The 5,626-nt window shown below is 34.1% G+C and overlaps 1 pseudogene; it reads left to right on the top strand.

The window, feature by feature from the left end:
- Positions 1 to 2,298: 2,298 nt before the first annotated feature.
- LOC114030043 lies at positions 2,299 to 4,875 on the top strand (annotated as a pseudogene).
- Positions 4,876 to 5,626: the final 751 nt, after the last annotated feature.

Consider the following 5,626-nt stretch of genomic DNA (forward strand, 5'->3'; position numbering starts at 1 on the left):
AACTATAAAATTTGGCTGTCTCACCATATCCCTTTCAGAATAGATTATATTAAATCAGAAAATGAATTTATAAAGTGCTTATTATGTGTCAGGCACTTTTCTAAGCTCTGAGGATACAAATAAAAGCAAAAAAACAAAAAGAGTACATGCCTTTAAGGAGCTTACATTCTAAAGGGGGAAATAATTAAAAGGAGCTGGAAAATGCAGGTCCGCATGAGACCAAGATCAAAAGGAAGTTCTGAAACTCAGGAGTAGTAGTAGAAGTGAACTTGGCTGGTGTGGGCATTCTTCAGATTGAGGTTAATAAGAAGAATTCACCAGTTAGAGGAAATGGCCATAGGAGTGGAGGCATCTCAAGCAGGAGAAGGCCACTAAAAAAGAGATACAAAAGCAGTTTAGAGAGAGTCAGGAGGCTGAAAAGTTGTGCTCCTTTAAAGCAGAAATATTCTTGTTCATCTGTTTGTCTATTGAAAGAATGCGGTTAATAAAATCTGTATTGAAATATAAACAGCAGAAGTAAATCGATATTCTAAAAGTAGTCACTTCTTACCACTAGGACAGTAAAAAACAGAAATTTCATATTTTAGGAAACTTCAAGCAGCCTTAATTTCATAAGAATGAATTTCTTTATTGAATTTTTACATTTACCAGAACACCTGAAGAATCTAGGTGGTATATGTATATCATAGACTGCTTGGCTAGCAGTTAGGGAGAACCGAGTTTTAAAATGACCTCAGATACTTACTGGCCTCTGGGCAAATCACTTCCGTGCTGTCTGGCTGAGTTTCCTCAGCTATAAAATAAGAATAATAATAGCACTTATCTCCCAAGTTTTTTGTGAAGATCAAATGAGATCATGTTGTAAAGTGCTTAGTGGAGACTGGCAGATAGTAGGTGCTTAATAAATGCTTATCCCATCTTTCTTTTCCCCTGTGATTTCAGATTTAAATAATGAGCTAAAGCAAACACATATGAGTCTGTTGAAAAACATTGTGGCAGCTAGATGGTACTGTGGATGGAGTACCAAGCTTGGAGTCAGGAAGATTCACCTTCATAAATTCAAATATGGCTTCATACACTTACTAGAGGTGTAATCCTGGACAAGTCACTTCACCCTGTTTGCTTCAGTTTTCTCATCTGTAAAATGAATTGGATAAGGAAAAGGTAAACCACTCTAGTATCTTTGCCAAGAAAACCCCAAATGAGGTCACAAAGAGTCGAAACAACTGAAAAATTAACAACACAGACAGACATTCCTTATTTTCTTTGTCATGTACAGCATTGTAATATATTAATATCAAGTCCAAAGAAGGATATTAAAATAAAAATGTAATCCTAAACAAATAAAAATTTCCAAAAAGTGAAGAATCCTAGAAAAGAAATATGTGTGTGAAGAATCCTGGAGAAGAAATCCTTAACTGGTGTTTTCTGCTCTTTTTCCTTTATTTTTAAAGGTTAGGTAGGTGGTTCACCAAGTCAGATACTAAATGGACAAAACAAGTATAGCCTTTGGTAAGATCTCTAGATAAGGATTCCAAAAAGACTTAATTCCTGAATGTTTTTACTAAATTAAAAAAGCACATACTCATTAACAGCAACATAGGAGGTATTTACTTAGTGATGTAATAGCAGTAATGGCTTCTATTTAGAGTATTTCTAGTGAGTAGGAAATGAAACAATCATCTCCTCTAGAAGCAAAGATTTTATAGGTATCAGTTCTCTTGCTTTATCATTATTTCATTCAAGCCCTAGCCATGCGTAACTACTCCCTGATCTCTAGTCATCTTCTCTTCCTGATTGAGACAAAGTTAAAAAAGATAATTAAAAAAAAAGTTAGTGAACTAAATTGATTTTTAAAACTTTTGTACAATAGCCCTCCAATATTTACTCAATGTGAATAAAATTAATATACATAGTTATCCTCTAAGCACTGTCTTTTTACAAACATTCATCATATGTTAAGGCATACAAACCTTATAAGCAAATGAAGAAAAACAGAAATAGTAAATATGCCATTTGCTGACCACAACAAAATAAAAATCATAATAATATCAAAGCATTCAAAATAAGCATTGAAACTTAAAAGTAAACTAAATAATATAACCAAATAAAATGTATGGGTGAAAGAACAAAACATAGAGAAAATAGAAAATTTTATAAAAACAAAAGATGATAATGAAACAAACACTAAAAACTGTTGGAATTCAGTCAAAGTATTCTAGGGGGAGGGGAGAAGGGAATTGTGGCCCTAAATATTTAATCAACAACAACAACAAAAAAAAATCAAAGAACTGATCAATGGATGAGTCTGGTAACTTTAAAAAAAAAACTGGATTAATAACAAAGTAAAAAAAAAAGAAAGACTATAATCATAAGTAAAAACAGAAATTTCAAAAAATCAAGAATAAAAACAAAAATGAAAACAAATACTCTAATAAAGAAAACTGAACATTTGATTTAAAAAGTTAGATATTTAATTATTTTAAATGTAAAAGAAAATTAAATAGCCAAAATTTTAAAACAAAATACTGTTCAAAAATGATCAAGAGCAATTTTTAAAAAGAGAAATTGTGTTGCTCAATTGCATGCCAGCAAATGTAATAATTTAAACCAAATAGAATAATAATTACAAAAATATAGAATGTCAACATGAAACAAATAAACATAGAAAATGTTTTATAAATCTGGAAAAATATTGAACAAACTATAAATTTCTAAAGTGGGAGGAAAAACTCAGAACCAGATTTACAAATTAATTCCATCAAATATTCAAATTATAATTAAATTGAATTAAATATTACACATATTGCTTATAAACATAGGTAACAAATCCATCTACCTAAATTCCTTCCATGAAAAAAAGAGAATTTTGATGCCAAAAGCATCAAGAGACAAAGCAGAAGCCTTAGACCAACATCTCAAATAAAGATTAATGCCAAAACATTGAATACAATATCAGCAAAAATATTATAAAGCATCATAATTAAAAAAGAGTAGAAATTATAACCAGGTTGGGTTTATATGTAGAATGCTGATAATTAAATATTGGGAGTATAAATTTATAGCTCACATTAGTATCACAAACAATAAAAATCACATATTTTTATCAATAGATATTTTAAAATGTTTTTGTCAAAATGCAACCACTATTTACATTAAATACATGGAATTAATTGACTATTATTTAATTGGTAAACTATAATTATTTAAAACCAAGAGCTGTCATTATCTATTGTGGAGAAAAACAAACTTTTGATAATAAAGGTATGACATTTCACCACTACTATTTGATCTAGTTTTAGAAATGCTGAAATAATAAGTTTTTTTTTTTTAATGAAAGAAATAATCACAGGTAAGAAAGAAAATTACTTGTGGATAATGTTATTTAATAGACCTTAGAGATTTAACTAAATTTTAACAGACACAATTAGTAACTTCATTAAAGTAACAAGCTTTTTCTGTTTTGTTTTGTAAAGATAACCCCAATAAGATCTACAGAATGTGTGCTTCCTCTATGTGTGGAGGAAAGCAAGACCCCTACAAGCAGCTGATGTGTGATGAGTGTGACATAGCCTTCAATATCTACTGTTTCAGGTCCCTGCCGAGCCAGGTTCCAGATGATGAGGACTGGTATTGCCCTCTATGTTGGAATGATGCCAGTGAGCAGTCTTGGCAAGGGAGAAGTTAAAAGAGAGCAAAAAGAAGGCAAAGATGGCATCTGCCACAATGGCATCTCAAAGAGACTGTGGCAAGTGTATGGCATGTGTGGATCGTACAAGAGAGTGCACTATTGTGCCTTCTAATCATTATGAAGCAGCCCCTGGGATGCTACTGGTACCATGTGGAAGTTCAGAGTGCAGGTGATTGAATCTGGAGTCCATAGTCCCCAGGTGGCAGGTATACATGGCAGAAGCAACAGCAACATCTACTCTCTGGTCCTGGCAGCCTGGCAGGCTATGAAGATGATGTAGACCATGGCAACTCTTTTACTTATGTGGGCAGGGGGGGCAGAGATCTTTTTGGCAACAAACAGACAGCAGAGCAGTCCTGTGATCAAAAACTCTTCAACATGAACAAAATCTCTGGCTTTGATCTGCAGTGCTCCTATCAATGACTGAGGTTCAGCTGAAGCCAAGGACTGGAGAGCTAGGAAACCAGTCAGGGTGGTGAGAAACATTAAGGGAGGGAAACACAGCAAATATGCCCCAGCTGAACGGAATCAAATAATGGAATACATAAGGTCATGAAGTATTGTACTGAAAAAGGGAAATCTGGTTTCCTTGTGTGGCATTACCTCCTCAGGAGAGATGCTGATGAACCCGGCCCATGAACAAAGGAAGGGAAAAACAGGATGAAGAATCTTGGCTGAACAACGCAGTATCCTGAAGGATATTTGGAAGCAATTGCTAACAAAGATAAGGGAAAAGAAAATAATAAGAGCAATGATGAGGAATTGACATCTGCAATAAAGGAAAGGGAAAGAGGAAAAGGAAGACAAAAGGGGGTAGGGAGGTCTTTCTGTCCTCTCCTACTCCAAGAAAACTGAAGTGGAACCATACAAATTCATCTCTCAGCAGAAGAATCTTATCAAGAATGATGAATCCAGTGGAAAAATGTGGAACGAAGTATTAGGTGTACTGAAGGATGGACCAAAATTCCTGAATAAAGTTGAAGATATATCCAGGTATATTTGCTGTCGAGAGGTTGTGTCATCACAATATTTGCAAGGATTGTTTGGACCAATCCTTCCAAGCAGAAGTGTACAACTTCCCAGCATGTCAGTATGATCTGGGTAAATTTTACACTATACAAGTGAATCAGCCACAGCAAACCATCTTTAGTCAGCTCTTCTCAGGCTATGGCAACAGGCTGTGATTCTGTCTATCAAGCACTTCTTTCTTATTTGATGATAAAACTTGGCAGTGGTTTTCTGGTAGGCTTTATTTAAATGCATGACTTCACCTTTTCCCTGAAAATACTTGTCTTCTCCAGCATTTTTTTAAGAAGTCTATAAACTTTGAGGGATTTGTTTTATATGTGTTGTATCTTTAAAAAAATGTTGGATACTGCATTCAGTTTTTTTTCTAAAACCTACAGTTTATAAGCAAAAATTTTCCTACAGTAGTAAAGGCTGCTAATGAATCTGACATTGAGTTCTCAAAAGTTCCCTCTCTTATGTAGAATATGGCTTGGTTGCTAGAACAATCTTTGTAGAAACTGTGGATTTGGACTCAATGATAGAACTATGCTCAGCTCTTTGGCAATATTTTGATGTTCAGATTCTTTAAGATGGTTCCTGGTGTTTTTGGACCTGTTGCTTAGATGGTTTATTGAGAAGTTGTTTAAGGGGGGGGGATCATGCTTAAAATGGGTTAAGCTCTTTTTCAAGGCCATTCTCTACCATTTTACTTTTATGTTTAAAATAAATATAAAAAAGCTCTTGGCCTGCATTTTTCTAAGTGCTCAGGCAGTACAGAATGCTGCCTCAGCTGGACACTTCTTTTATTGAGGGAACTGGTTGTTCAGCCAGATGCTACCTCTGATCCAGAATGCCATTGTGGAACATATTAGAGCCATTTTTTCATTCACTTCTAAAAGACTGGGTCCTTTTTAGCATTGAAATGTT

This window comes from Vombatus ursinus, unplaced genomic scaffold (genome assembly GCF_900497805.2).
Source record: "Vombatus ursinus unplaced genomic scaffold, bare-nosed wombat genome assembly UNPS02014945.1, whole genome shotgun sequence".
Lineage (NCBI taxonomy): Eukaryota > Metazoa > Chordata > Mammalia > Diprotodontia > Vombatidae > Vombatus > Vombatus ursinus.